This window comes from Macaca thibetana, chromosome 3, assembly GCF_024542745.1.
Source record: "Macaca thibetana thibetana isolate TM-01 chromosome 3, ASM2454274v1, whole genome shotgun sequence".
Lineage (NCBI taxonomy): Eukaryota > Metazoa > Chordata > Mammalia > Primates > Cercopithecidae > Macaca > Macaca thibetana.
Window position 1 is genome coordinate 165,492,629 of NC_065580.1, and position 15,821 is coordinate 165,508,449.

At 45.6% G+C, this 15,821-nt stretch overlaps 2 protein-coding genes across 31 annotated transcripts in view; one reads left to right on the forward strand and one right to left on the reverse strand.

Annotated features, from left to right (window-relative positions):
* The window catches only part of SOD1 (superoxide dismutase 1), a 1,049,346-nt gene that overhangs the window by 250,585 nt on the left and 782,940 nt on the right, over positions 1 to 15,821 (reverse strand). The window contains exon 1 of one of the 26 annotated variants that reach the window (XM_050786099.1): positions 10,725 to 10,734. The exons of the other annotated variants lie outside the window; for them this stretch is intronic. The gene's annotated coding sequence lies outside the window, so the exon portion shown is untranslated. Of the gene's footprint in view, positions 1 to 10,724; positions 10,735 to 15,821 lie in introns of those variants that run through there. 26 annotated transcript variants of the gene reach the window in all.
* The window catches only part of TIAM1 (TIAM Rac1 associated GEF 1), a 1,375,699-nt gene that overhangs the window by 139,327 nt on the left and 1,220,551 nt on the right, over positions 1 to 15,821 (forward strand). The gene's annotated exons all lie outside the window — the stretch shown is intronic.

Sequence of the window (15,821 nt, forward strand, 5' to 3'; positions counted from 1 at the left end):
CCTGCCAAAGTGCTGGGATTACAGGCGTGAGTCACTACGCTTGGCCGACTTTATCTTAACTTAATTATACCTGCAAAGACCCTATTTCCAAGCAACGTTACCTTCTGAAGTTCTGAGTGGATGTGAATTTTTTGGGGAGACCCTATTTGACTCACTATTTTTGGGGAGACCCTATTTGATCCACTATGTAGAAGTTTGAGTTCCGAAGGCAATTCTACTCTGCTGGACAAAGTTTGAAAAATACATACTTGGTTAAAACCACATCCAACACTAACGATGATACAGACAACAGTAAAACAAGTCAGGTGGTCATTTCAATGAATTCTAAGTTGTTGCATCATTTTGGACAATCTTACATGCTTTGCTTTGAGGCTTTATTGAATGTACTTACCTTTAGGCTCTTCAGGGTCTGGGATACTGAAAAAGTTTTTCACAAATTTCCCTTAAGTAAGCCTCCCTGAAAAGGTCAACTGGTTCTTTTATTAGTTCCTGGAGTCTCTGTAGGGCTTATGTTCGCTGATATCCAGAGGAGATGCAACAGAAGAAGAGGAGGCTCTGGCCCATGGGTGTTTTTTACAGACGTGGAGGCTGATGTGGCTGTACTGGGCTATGGTGTGTTGTCATCCTTTCAAGGCTTGTTTTCTATACCATGACATATTATTATTATTATTATGTGGCAAAGTCAGGAAATTGCATCTCATCCAACCTTGCTCATTTGCTAGGTTCTCAGGTAGCTCAGGTTCTCCTGACAGATATTTTTCCTAAAGTCACTTTTTCAAAAATTGCAGAGAAGTTTCTTATAAGGATGTTATATAGTTTATTTTTTATTTTTAGTTTTTGAAACGGAGTTTTGCTCTTGTTGCCCAGGCTGGAGTGCAATGGCACGATCTTGGCTCACTGCAACCTCCACCTCCCAGGTTCAAACGATTCTCCTGCCTCAGCCTCCCAAATAGCTGGGACCACAGACACGTGCCACCACGCCTGGCTAATTTTTGTATTTTTAAGTACAGATGGGGTTTCGCCATGTTGGCCAGGCTGGTCTTGAACTCCTGACCTCAGGCGATCCGCCCACCTTGACCTCCCAAAGTGCTGGGATTACAGGTGTGAGCCACCACTCTCAGTCTAGGATGTTACATAGTTTATTTAATTGCTTCTTTTTACTCATCATTTTGTTTTCCACTTTTGTTTTTCTACTTGTGGGGTGTATTAACTGCTTTGTGTGTAAATCTTTGTATCTTTTATTCTATCCTTATATTAAAAATTTTAGATACAGATTTACTGAGTAAAGAGTTTAAACTGTTAAATGCATCTAATGCATATTATTGCTGAATTAGTGTCCAGAAAGAGGGTTTTAAATGCTGTCATCAGCATCTGACCGTACTAGTATTAACAGTTCACTTGTAAGTGTTGCTGAAGATTTTGTATCTCTGAAGGATCAAGATCTTGGGGAGGATGGCATTTAACTGAAGGTGAGTCATCTGTTCTTTGAATAGATGTTTTAGATGACACATCAATATACAAGGTGGGTCACTATCCTGTTTTTATCACTCTATTGTTTAATGATGATGCATCTATTGCTTATGGTAACAGTAAATGTTTTCATTATTTCACTTTACTTAAAATGAATTTCGCATGCATTCATGTGCAGGTGAAGAGAATTAGCAATAATGATCCCAAGAATAACTCCCCTTTGCTGGGTACCATCGTTGTGCTGAGTGCTCTTCAGAAGTGAATCTCATTGAATACCGATTTTTGGAGGAGAAGCGAGGAGGTTGGAGGAGTTTAGTTACCAGGGTCTCAGGTTGAGTTGATTCCAGAGCTGAAGCTACTTCAGGAGGGTCACTGGCCAGCCCTGGTGTGCCCGGCAAATCTTGTGGGGACCATGGGAGGCACAGAGAAGAGCAATTTGCACACGTCTTCAACCTAGGATTACTGGGCTAGACCACTCGGTGGGGGCCTGGGCTTCAAAGCCACCTGAGTGTGTGACCTTGACTTCTTTTTCTTTCCTTCAACTGCAGTAAAAGAAGGGGTAGTTCTAAGAGGCCTCGCCACCCTGCTTGCTGCAAAGGGCCTCTCTCTGAAGCTGATTCTGTGCAGAGTTCAGAGGCATTGGTATTTTCAGGGCGCCTTTCTTCTCTGGCGGTGTGTGTTTTCCTCTGTTTCCAGGGGAGCTCCCAAGAGAAGATTGTCTCTCAGTCTCCTTTTCATTTGAGGTGACCCCTCTAACTCCTATGTTTTAGGCTGGGCCACGCTTATTGCTAACCTTTCTAATAGCTTCTGTGGAGTTGGCCTGAAAAACCACAGAGAGCTCTGCTTTCAGCCCTCGCCAGGGTGCTGTAGATCTTTGTATCTGCAGCCGCCGGGGTAGGGGAGAGTAGACACCCTTGGCCATTTTCTTAAATTCAAGCTGGTAGCTGGTGCACAGTCCCTGCCTGAAAACAGCAGCTGTTTAATTTGCATTTGGATGCTGCTTTTTCTCTTGCCTTCCCATCACCCTGTCTCTAAACAGCAGCTAGAGGGCAACTTTTTTTTTTTTTTTTTGAAACAGAGTCTTGCTCTGTCGCCCAGGCTGGAGTGCAGTGGTGTGATCTTGGCTCACTGCAACCTCCGCTTCCCAGGTTCAAGTGATTCTCCTGTCCCAGCCTCCCGAGTGGCTGGGATTACAGGTGTGCACCACCACTCCTGGCTAATTTTTGTACTTTCAGTAGAGACGGGGTTTCGCCATGTCGGTCAGGCTGGTCTCAAACTCCTGACCTCAAGTGATCTGCCTGCCTCGGCCTGCCAAAGTGCTGGGATTACAGGCATGAGCCACCGCACCTGCCCTAGAGGGCACCTTTTAAAAAGTCAGACAGTGTCACTCTGCTCAGTACCTTTTGGGCCTTTCCAATTGCCCCAAAATAAAAACTGAAGGCCCCACAGAGGTTCCTGGCTGACTCGAGCTGCCCCTTCCCATCTTCAATTTCTGTTTCTCTCTCCACTCGGCTGTTGCTCAGACATATGGCCCCAGGCAAATGCCTGCCTCAAGGCTCTTGTCCTTGCTGTGTCTCTACCTGGAGCACTCTTCCCCAGGTAGATGCATAATGTACCCCCTTCGGGTGTGGGTTCTGTCATGTTTCTTTTTCAGCGAGACTGTCCGTGGTCATCCTGTTGAAAAAAACCCAACCTCCATGTCCCTGACTGTGCAGGTAGAGTGCGGCAGGAACTGACCTGCACGTGTACATCTGTTCCCTTCTGTCCCTGATGGCAAGTGCTTGCTTTTTGCTTATTAGGGCACTGATATGGTTTGGCTGTGTCCCCACCCAAATCTCATCTTGAATTGTAGCTCGCATGATTCTCATGTATTGTGGGAGGTACTCAGTAGGAGATAATTGAATCACGGAGGCGGTTTCCCCCGTACTGTTCTCGTGGTAGTGAGTAAGTCTCATGAGATCTGATGTTTTCATAAGGGATTTCCCCTTTTGCTTGATTCTCATTTTTTCCCTTTGCCTGCCACCATGTAAGGCATGCCTTTTGCCTTCCACTGTGATTGTGAGGTCTCCCCAGCAATGTGGAACTGTGAGTCCATGTAAACCTCTTTTTGTTTATAAATTACTCAGTCGGCCGGGCGCGGTGGCTCACACCTGTAATCCCAGCACTTTGGGAGGCCAAGGCAGGCAGATCACTTGAGGTCAGGAGTTCAAGACCAGCCGGACAAACATAGTGAAACCCCGTCTCTACTAAATACAAAAAATTAGCCGGACGTGGTGGCGCATGTCTGTAGTCCCAGCTACTTGGGAGGCTGAAGCAGGAGAATTGCTTGAACCCGGGAGGCGGAGGTTGCAGTGAGCCAAGATTGCGCCATTACACTCCAGCCTGGGCAACAAGAGTGAAACTCTGTCTCAAAAAATAAAATAAAATAAAATAATACAATACAATAAAATAATTACTGAGTCTTGGATATGTCTTTATCAGCAGCGTGAAAACAGATGAATACAGGCAGCGTCCCCGTTAAACACATTCCTTTCACTCGTGTGATTCAGTCCCGCACCAAGATCTTTGCTTGGATCATATCAGATGTTAATTTGATTCACTTTAGGGCCCACTACATGATATCCCAACATAGTTTCAGGAGTCCCCCCTTAATATGTGTCGTGAAGCAAAGTGGTTGAGAGCCCTGATCACTTTTATCTGGATATTAAACTTCATTTTGTGTGCACAGTAGCCAATGAGTAGAAAAAGAAAACGTGGCGCATATATATATGTGTGTGTGTGTGTGTGTATATATATATATGCACCTTGGAATGTTACTCAGCCACCAAAAGGAATGAAATCATGTCTTTTGTGCAACTTGGATGGAGCTGGAGGTCATTATTCTAAGTGAAGTAACTCAGGAATGGAAAACCAAGTATTGTATGTTCTCACTTATAAGCAGGCGCTAAGCTATGAGGATGCAAAGGCGTAAGAGTGATATAATGGACTTTGGGGACTTGGAGGGAAAGACTGGGAAGGAGGGGAGGGATAAAAGACTACATATGGGGTACAGTGTATACTGCTTGGGTGATGGGTACACTAAAATCTCAGAAATCACCACTGAAGAACTTACCCATGTAACCAGAAACCACCTGTACCCCCAAAACGATTGAAATAAAAAAAATTTCACTATGTGGAGTGCATAGTATTTGAGGCATATCTTGCAGGGTGCTTTGAAGACTAGCCAGAATTGGGAGGCGTTAGGTGGCAAAGGCGTGCAGGGAAATGGTGGAGTGTGAAGGTGCGGGGCACGATAGGAGAGGAGTTGTCCTATGGGGCTGGTATGTAGGGTTTGTGAGGATTTGGTGAGAGGGGAGAAGAGAAAGTCCCGTTGGAGTCACGTTATGGAGGCCTTCTTAAAGGTAACCCCAAAGACCTTGAATTTTACTAACAGAAAGTTAAAGCCACTGAAAGCTTTTCATTAGGGAAGAATGAAATCTATGTCCTGCCTTGGAGAGAAATCCCTTGGGCAGCACTGGGAAGGCTGGTTGGTCGGAGGAGGCCTACAAGGCAGGGATGTGTGTTAGGAGCCTGTGGTCATAAACTAGGATACAGATGATCTTGACCTGGGAGGTGGCTGAGACAGAGACACGGAGGAGACAGTGTGGGGAAGGCATTCTGTTGGGTCATGACCAAAAATGATTGAGAGGCCAGTTTTGTCCCCACATCACCCAGGAGCTCAGACGTTCAAATTCTCTTCCCTGACCAGTAAAATGGAGTCACAGAGCCCTTGGAAACAAAGCAATGTGAAGAAAAGGGCATAGAAGCTGAGAATGATAAAACCAGAAGAGGCCCCAGCAATCCTATCATTTCTTCATATAGTGGAGAAGTAAAGGAGGAGAGAAAATTGTGGTGACAGAGAAAAGCAAGCTGGGTGAAGCCAGTGTGTTGTATTTTAGTTGCAATGAGGACATTGGGTCCTAGCATCAGTAACTGATCCCCCATATCCCTGATTCCTGGGTTAGAAATGGGAGGGGAAGAAGGGGCAGACACTGTGCGTGTTTGCACGTGGGTGATACTGGACTTTGAAGGAGTATTTTGAATAGCTATGATTTCCGAAAGTGGTTCATTAGCTAACTCAATGGGTTTGCTTAGACGGTAACTGAGTTTTTAATCTCTGGAGGGAACACCTGCTTCATTGGCAGCTATGCATGTTATTGTTGTTGTTAATAAGATAACCAATAACAGTATAAATTTAGGTTAACTTTACTGAGAATTCCTGACCTTGTGCTAAGCACTTTGTAGAGGCATCTTATATGGGATAGTGGGATTTTCTCTTACACTTTGGGGCCTTTGGGATAGAAGACCTTTATAGCTGGGGCTTTCGCATTTGTTTTATATGGACTGCTGATTTTGCCTTAGCTTTAGTTTTATAGGTGGAAGGAGACACTCAGTGTTGGAAGAGTCACACAGAACATTCCCTATCCCTCAGGGGTATACCCTTTCAGTGACTTCCTGCCTTCTGGGGGCCATCTGACCACCTGACCACAGAAACTTTTCTCAGGGACCATCTGTGGGAATGTTCGTTGGAGTGCATGACGATTTCAAATCGGCGGTGGCTTTCTCCTGTTGTGGGCGGTGTGTGTCCGCCTGTGCCTTTTGGGACTCTCTTCATTTGGTTGACATATTTGTTTGGACGTGACCTTTTTCCAGTTCCTCTTCCCTGGGCTTTTGCCCGCTGAGGAAATGATCCTCGGATCTCATCCATCTGCACTGGTGGCAACAGAAGAGAGAATTTCTTTTCTCTGTGGTTCAGGTCCAACTGCCCAGACACCTGTCCTTCAGAGGCTCATATTGTTCTGGTTGGTATCACTTCCTGAAGTAGACACTCTTTCATATTCTAGTTCTGGAAGTCATCAAGTTGGACAAGAAACAGGAGGAACTGGTGGAGGGTCCTCAGCTGACCTGGGATGCTTTTTTGATTGTTCACTGGCCACATAGAAAGGGACCGTTGCTCCCACCTCCGTCTGCCACTGGCCCCTGGAATTGGCCCTGTTAGTAAGCTTTTCCCAGTGGTGGCTGATTCATTCTGAGAGCTTTTCATATCCTTTGGGATCCTTCACTGTTAGATTTGAGAAGGAAAAGAACAGCTTTGCTTTTAAGTCTGATGAAAACCACCTGCAGAAGACATGTGTACATAACCTGTGTATTTATGCTTTTCTTAATGGACGCCTGACTGCTGCCTTGTTGTTAAGGAGATTCACAAGAGGATGGGAACCTTCACATGGGAACCCTTAGCTTGTGTGTTCTGCTGTCACAAAGAAAATGAGTTCTGGCCATTTTCGAGGCTTGCCAAAGATTTTTCTCTGCAACTCTGGAATTGTCTTTCTTGTGCTTTCAGAGTGGCAAAATCCATGGGCTCCTGAGAGCCTGAGGTGGTAGGGGATAACTTAAAGAGTTGAGCCAAATCCTAACTCTCCTTTTAGGCCTTTGCCATCCGCCAAATGTCATGTTTGCAGTTACCTTGAACTTGGAAGAATGCTCCCCGAGCACCACTCCCATCGCCAGGGTTGCTCTGCTGCTTTCCAGATGTTGACCTTGTGCAGGTGACGTAACCCCAGCTAGTGCTGCAGGGGGGCTGGCTGAGTCACACTCATAACTTTGGGACTGGATCTTCGTCTCATTTAGCGGCAGGAACCCTGTGGAAGGAGATGGCATCTGGTTGGTCTGTTTGCACGTTCTTTGCCTGGGACTTCAAATCTGATCTGGAACTAGTATCAAGAAACAGCATATCTGTGATGAGGGGCCTGGCAAGTGCTAGATAATACATTTTACCCATTGTTTTTTAATGGAGTAGGATGATAATCAATTTAATCATATTCCTTTCTCGGGGGCACAAAGACAGGAGCAAAACTGAGGGGAGAATGGAGTGCAATGAAATATGCAGAAAGAGGAAGACATATACAAGCCAGGAGCAAGGGAGATACAAATTAGTGGATGTGGGGAGACCTTCCCATGCAGGAACAGAAGCATCTGAGAAAGCAGAATTTTGATATTATTTTGTTTCTTTGTATTTTAATATATTGGTCTAAATTTATGGAATACATGTACGATTTTGTTACATGAATAGATTGTATAGTGGTGAAGTCAGGACTTTTAGGGGAGGGGTCTCCAATCCCCAGGCTATGGGCCAGTACCTGTCTATGGCCCGTTAGGAACCAGGCCACGCAGCAGGAGGTTAGCGACCTATGAGTGAGCATTACTGCCTGAGTTCTGCCTCCTGTCAGATCGGCATTAGATTCTCATAGGAGCACAAGCCCTGTTGTGAACTGCACATGTGAGGGATCTAGGTTGCATGCTTTTTTTTTTTTTCAATCTGAGAGAGTCTTGCTCTGTTTCCCAGGCTGGAGGTCAGTGGCATGATCTCAGCTCACTGCAACCTCCCCCTCCCAGGTTCAAGTGATTCTCCTGCCTCAGCCTCCCAAGTAGCTGGGATTCCAGGTGTGCACTACCACGCCTGGCTGATTTTTGTATTTTTAGTAGAGACGGGGTTTCACTATGTTGGCCAGGCTGGTCTCGAACTCCTGACCTCAGGCGATCCACCTGCCTCAGCCTCCCAAAGTGCTGGGATTATAGGCATGAGCCACTGTGCCTGGCTTTGTGCCCCTTGTAAGAATCTAACGCCTGATGATCTGAGGTTGAGCAGTTTCATCCTGAAACCATCCCCACCCCCTCATCCATGGAAAAACTGTCTTCCATAAAACTGGTCCCTGGTGCCAAAAAGGTTAAGGACTGCTGTTATGGAGTACCCATGACCCAGATAACATACATTGTATACCCATAAGTAATTTCTCATCATCTACCCCCTGCGCACCCCACCACCCTTTCAAATCTTTATCGTCTGTTGTTTCACACTCTGCATCCGTGAGTACACATTATTTAGCTCCGACTTAGAAGTGAGAACTTGGAATACTTGTCTTTCTGTGTCTGACTTAAGATAACGACATCCAGTTCCATCTAGGTTGCTGCAAAAGGCATGATTTCATTCATTTGTACAACTGAATACTATTCCATTGTGTGTATATATCACATTTCCTTTATCCAGTCATCTGTTGATAGACACCTAGGTCGATTCTGCATCTTTGCTACCGTGAATCCTGCTGCAATAAATGTAAAATGCAGGTGTCTTTCTGATATAATGATTTCTTTTCCTTCTGTAGCCGTCTTGTTTCTTTAAAAGCGCAGATGAAATGCACTTTCTAATGCTGTCCAATTGCCCATTGCACACATTCTTATACTTGATACCCAGCGGTTGGCAAACCACAGCCCACAGGCCAGATCCGGCCCATCATCCGTTTTTGTGAATAACGTTTATTGGGGCTGGGCGCGGTGGCTTAAGCCTGTAATTCCGCACTTTGGGAGGCCAAGACGGGTGGATCACTTGAGGCCAGGAGTTTGAGACTAGCCTGGCCAATATGGTCTCTATTAAAAATACAAAAACTAGCTGGGCATGGTGGCAGGCACCTGTAATCCCAGCTACTGGGGAGGCTGAGGCAGGAGAATTGCTTGAACTCGGGAGCAGAGGTTGCAGTGAGCCGAGATGGCACCATTGCACTCCAGCCTGGGTGAGGGAGTGAGACCCTGTCTCAAAAAAAAAAACAAAAAAAAAAAAAAAGAAAGAAAAGTTTCTTGGGAAATGGCCACATCTATTCATTTATCTTCCATGACTGCTTTTGTGCCTCTGTGGCAGGATTGAGACATGCTGAATGGCTCCTGGAGTTTGAGATACTTCTTTGCTGGCCTCTTACAAGAAGTTTGCTAACTTCTGCGCTACAGTAACCTTTATTCAGACAGTGAAATCTAGGACATCCCCCGTATTTAAAATCTCTAGCTTTTAATATTTGCTGCTTTTTGTTAGTATTTTAAATTCAAGGCACAGCCCCTGCTTCTTACTCTCCTCTTTGCCCTTGGATTATTTCAGGAGTTTCATTTTCTGTGGGGTGCTACTTCCCTCTTGAGGACATTTAGCATTACGAGGTAGGGGCTTTTATGATTGAGGTGGGAGGCAGAGAGGTTCTAAATCATCCCCAGTGGGCAGGACAGTCCCATCCTCAACGTCAGGAGCCCACTCACCCTCGGAGCCACTTGCCTTGTGGCCGTGATGTAACATGGAATGTTTTTCAGGGGCTGTTTGTAACATTGTCCAGTGAGGGGCTGGCCCCTAATGCTCTTACTTCAGCTGAGTTCATGCTTTTGTATGCCATATTTTAGGTGCTGTCAGACACAGGAACCACCAGGTAATTTATCTGCCTGCCAGTGGGAGGACTTACGTTGACTGGATACAGACTCTCTCCCTTTCTGCCTCTGTTGGTCTCTCTCTTCTCTCCCCTCCCTCTACCTCTCTCTCCTCCCTTTCTTTCTCTCTGTGTCTCTCTCACATACACACTCACACACACTCTCACACACTGTCTCATACATACACACATCAGCACACACACACATAGTCACTGACACACGCTTACACGCATACACTCACACACAGTCTCATGCACATACACTCACACTCACATACACACACTCTTACACAGTTGCTTACACATGCTCACACTTACACATAAACTCAGTCTCATGCACTGTCTCACATACACACACACTGTCACACACACTTATGCAGTCGTTCACACATGCTCACATACATAAGACTCACCCTCACACAGTCTCATACACATACACACATACTCTCACACTGTCCCATATACATACTGCCACACACACTCTTACACACAGTTGCTCACACACGCTCACACATACATATGCTCACACACTCGCAGTCTCATACACATACACACTGTCTCATATTACACATACACTATCAGGCACACAGTCTGACACACCCACACAGATATATACACTATCATACACATGCTCACACTCACATAATACAGTCTCACACACATATACCCACAATCATTGTTTCACACTGTTACACATACACCCTTTCTCACACACACAAATGCTCTTTCACATGTACACTCACTCTCCACACTGTCACACACACACAATCTCTCACTCACACACATACACACTGCTACGCCCTCAGTGCTGCTTCCATTGACTTTAATTACTGCTTCAGTCAGTTCCTAGGACAGGATGTTGCTGCGTTTCCCTGGCTTTCTCGTGTAGTGCCAGAGAAAACTTGGATCTCCTTTTTTCTCTCAAAGGAATCAACAGCCGGCTTTTATGAATCTTGCTTAAAACAAAACCCCAAACCCCTGCCCCCCCGCAAAAAAAAAGGCCTCCTTAACCCTTTGCCCCTCACCTAGCTGTCATTGCTTTTGGGGACAGGGTTAGAACTTTTATCCAAAAAAAGCCAGCTGTCCCCTGCCCCCCCACCAGGGAGGGAGGCCTTTGGGAGAGAATGGATTTTTCCTCCAGCCCAGAGAAGGCCCCAAGGCCACTGGAGGAGAGATGGAGACGGGCAGGGGTATACTTCCAGAAGTTGGGGGACAAGCCGTGGCTGCAAGGGAGGTGGGCCGGTGGTGTGGAGGTCTGAACAGGGCTCTGAGAGGGGTGGATCACCACTCCACACAGCTCTGGTGTGTGGAGCTGAGCGTGGAGTCCTGTGTGCTTGGCATCTGAGGAGCAGGAAGTCAGTGTGCAGAGTGACCGTGGGCTGTGGAACCTCAGCCTAGAGGGATGTGGGGAGTGGGAGGTGGGGGTGGTGGGGCAGCCTGTGAGAAAACTCAACTTTGAGACTGTCAGAGAGATCTAAGAAAGGAGAAGGTCTGGCTGGGTGTTGTGGCTCACTCCTGTAATCCCAGCACTTTGGGAGGCCCAGGCGGGTGGATCACGAGGTCAGGAGTTCAAGACCAGCCTGGCCAACATAGTGAGACCCTGTCTCTACTAAAAATACAAAAATTGCTTGTATTTTTGGTGGCGGACGCCTGTAATCCCAGCTATTCGGGAGGCTGAGGCAGGAGAATCCTTGAACCCAGGAGGTGGAGGTTGCAGTGAGCCGCGATGGTGCCACTGCACTCCAGCCCAGGTGACAGTGCGGGACTCCGTCTCAACAACAAAAAAGAAACGAGAAGGTCTGAGTTGCTGCCATTTAGGGGAGTGAGGAGCATGAGTGTGGGAGCAATGTGTTTACAGAGACCTTCTCAGGACCCACAGCACTGGTGAAGCCTGGAGGGGGGCGATGTGGGTGACACAGGTGGTGGTGTTTTGGTGGCCGAGAGCAGTGGCACTCAGAGTATGTTGCATCACTGCCACCTGGAAGCTTTGTAAGCCATAGATCGTTCCACTTCTAGGTTTCCGATTCATTAGGTCTCAGGTCAGGCCCGAAAATTTGCGTGTCTAACGGTTCCTGGGTGATGCTGACGCTCATGTGGGGACCATACTTAGAAAACCACTGTCCTCGTGTGAGAACGGTAAACAGAGCTCATCCGTGTCCTCAAAATAGAACTAATCTAAGACATGGGGAGAAGATGAAAAATAAAACTGGTTAGATATTAAGAATAGGAATTTGGTCCCCATTCACGTTGATGAGAGTGACAGAATTTTCTAAGTTCTGGAAAGGGTTAAGCCAGTTTAGCCAAAATGTTATTGAGCAATAGCATGATAGTGGAGACTTTCATTAAAATCTAATTCCTCTGCATTTGGGGAATGTATTCACTATAAACAGGAAGAATGTTTCAAAACTGGAGTTTTGGCTCTTTGTAATTTTGAATCCTTTTAGCTGACTCGGGAAAAAGAGTCCCTCATTTGAACTTTTCTTTATAAAAGAAGAGAATTCAAAGGCCTGAGCGGTTCCCATCTTTCACCATCCTGGCTTGTCCCCTTGATATCAGGATGACCACTTGATGTCAGCGACCTAAATTTTCAGTTGACAGATTCTCATTTCTTCTCTTTGTCTTTCTCTTTTCTTGACAAGTGTAAGATTTTGGCCACAAATGTAAACATAACTAAAATGTAAACAAGAGAAGGACAGATAGACACATAGTAAACAGTATAATCAGGTGCTTCGAGAATATCCTGAATGATTTAGAAGTGAATCCTAGGTTTTTAACAGAACTGATGCCTTTGCCCTAAGTTTGGATTTGTTTTCTGTAATGTGAGATACAGCAAAACTTCAAGGAGCTTTTTCAGTTGCAAGCATGCAAGTTTCCAAAGAGCTCTTACTTCCTTGTGTGGGCACATTGGACAGGTCAGCCATTCATCGATTCCTTAAATATCCTTAAAAGGATTGATTTAGGCCGGGCCCGGTGGGTGATGCCTGTTATCCTAGTATTTTGGGAGGCTGAGGCTGGCTGATCACCCCAGGTCAGGAGTTCAAAACCAGCCTGGCCAACATGGTGAAACCCCGTCTCTACTGAAAATACAAAAAAATTACCTGGGTATGGTGGCAGGTACCTGTAATCCCAGCTACTCGGGAGGCTGAGGCCGGAGAACTGCATAAACACAGGAGGTGGAGGTTGCAGCAACAGAGTGCACCACTGCACTCCAGCCAGGGCGACAGAGTGAGACTGTGTCAAAGAAAAAAAAAAAAAAAGAGCAAATGACTCATTTGAAAAGGACAGTATTGAAATCCTTAACCTTGGAACTGGAGCCTGCTCCCGATGGCTCGAGCCATGGACTTTCTTTTGGTTTTAACCAGGGTATCCAGTGGCTCACCTCAGCACCAGTGGTAGCAGTAGTGCTTGGGAGGGGAGGTTGAGACTTCCGGGTCTTTTAGAGCTATGTTTATTTACAGGTTGTTGGGATCTTTGCCGAGGTGCTTGAGCCGCTTCTTCGTGTTTTGGTCCCACCATCTGTGAACTCCACTGATGGTATGTAAATTAATAAAATGCTCTGTGAGCCCCGGATGAGAGACTTTGGAGGTGCCAAGAGGAATTGTAATAAATAATGTTAAACAACTCCAGGGATTTTAGCAGTGTTTACAATTTTGGCTTCACACACTTAGAGGTTTGGAATCGTTTTATAAAACTGACTTGAAAACCATGCATTAGGCTTTCTTTGTGTGATTGGCAACACTTCAGAAACCACAAGGATTCCTGCTTCTCAGAGATGTTTCGAGAGAACCTCATCAATATGGCACGGAGCTCTGCCTCCTTGTGAGAGCTGTCACTTTCCCGGAAATCCTTCCCTTGCTCATGGGAATGTCGGGGATGTCATTGGTGTATGACCATAAAAGTGTCCTAGGAAAGAAGGACAAGAAGGGAGGAGCATGGTTGTAGCCAGTAGTTCCAGTGTTATTGGTATGTCTGGTGTTTTAATAGAATGATCTGCATTAAAAAACTCATCTGATGGCACAAACTTTGTGTGAAACAGGGCAGTGCATTTGGGAATTTGTTTATTTATTTATTTTATTTTTATTTTTTGAGACAGAGTCTTGCTCTGTTGCCCAGGCTGCAGTGCAGTGGCACGATCTTAGCTCATTGCAAGCTCCACCTCCCGGGGTCACGCCATTCTCCTGCCTCAGCCTCCCAAGTAGCTGGGACTACAGGCGCCCGCCACCATGCCCAGCTAATTTTTTGTATTTTTAGTAGAGATGGGGTTTCACCGTGTTAGCCAGGATCCACCCACCTCGGCCTCCCAAAGTGCTGGGATTACTTTTTCAAGGTGAAAGTTGAATGAGGAGGGGCAGGGTGACACATACCACTGACATTTCACATCTGCTTTGTTGGAGTTTTATTTGTGACTCGTACGTTCTACCTACAGGGCTGACAGCTCCGTTGGGCTGGCAGCACCAGCATGGTCTGACCTTTCTCTGTCTGAATATTTAGTAACATGCAGATTCTTCCAGAATCATGGCTGTGCATTCTTGTATCTTGGATTCGTAGAGTTTGGGACCTAGGTGCTTGATAAAAGGTTATTGCGTTAGTAATAATAATAGACAACACGTGCTTGCTATAGAGCAGGCCCTGTTCGAAAGCTTTTTTGTATTAATTATTTAATCTTTCCGAGAATTATAATGAAGCAGGATTCTAACTAATCCTATTATTATCTCCATTTTGTAGAGAAAGTTTAAGTAACTTGCTTAAGGTTATTCAGGTCTTAAAGGGTGGGTTATATATGCATCCAGCTAAAGGGATTTGACCTCTTTAGCATCAAATTCCTTCCCTTAATCATTGCTCTAGTATTAAAGTTCTCAAAAGTTTAATAAATTATAATGATGTCTGGATTTTATCTTGGGAACCTGCTCAAGAGTGACAATATTAGGAGTGATTTTTTTTTTTTTTAAAGATAACGTTTAAGCCATGGGACTCAATTTGTGTTGAGGTCGGGTAAGGGTGGGAGTTGAGCCATATTAATGACTGCCAAGGAGATCACCAGCGGGGCTTGCATGTTTGTGTATCTTTGAGAAGAATTTAGGATGACGGCAATCTCTTTGAGTATGTCTTGTGTTTTGAATTCCACAGGAGCCCAGTTGTTTATACTTTTAAAGCAAATGTGGTTGAGGTTCATTAGAGTTAAGGCTTAGGAAGGTGGAGGTGAGTTTTGTGGTTGGAGACTCTGACTTGGGTTTGCTTTTCTTAATATCACTTTTAAATGTCTCCCATCTGTGTTGTGTGTGTTGAGAGGTGATGTGGTTTGGCTCTGTGTCCCCACCCAAATCTCATCTTAGAGCTCTCATAATTCCCATGTCTTGTGGGAGGGACCCAGTGGGAGATGATTAAATCATGGGGGCGGGTCTTTCCCCTGCTGTTCTTGTGATAGTGAATGGGGCTCACGAGATCTGATGGTTTTAAAAACGGGAGTTTCTCTGCACAAGCTCTCTCTTTGCCTGCTGCCATCCCTGTAAGATGTGTCTTGCACCTCCTTCCCTTCCACCATGATTGTGAGGCCTCCCCAGCCATGTGTAACTGTAAGTCCAATAAACCTTTCTTTTGTAAATTGCCCAGTCTCAGGTATGTCTTTATCAGCAGTGTGAAAACGGACTAATACAGGGGAAGTGGGCTCAGGAAGGGGGATTGGGGCAGAGCATGGCAGAGGAACCTGTCCAGGGTGGGGATAGGCTGAGGACATTGACTTTCATGGACTCTTGAAGAGAACGAACTGTGCTGGAACTTTCTGGCTGCCGCTCCCAGGAGCAGGGTCATGTGTTTGCTGAATTGTACCTGCAAGTTTTTTGTTATTGTGATTTATTCATTTATTTATTTTTGAGACAGGGTCTTCCCCTGTCATCCAGGTTGGAGTGCAGTGGCATGATCATGGCTCACTGTAACCTTGACCTCCTAGGGTCAAGTGATCCTCCTGTCTTTAGCCTTCCGAGTAGCTGGGACCATAGGTGTGTACCACCATACCTGGCTAATTTTTTATTTTTGTGTAGAGATGGGGGGTGGTCTCATTTTCTCACCCAGGCTGATCTC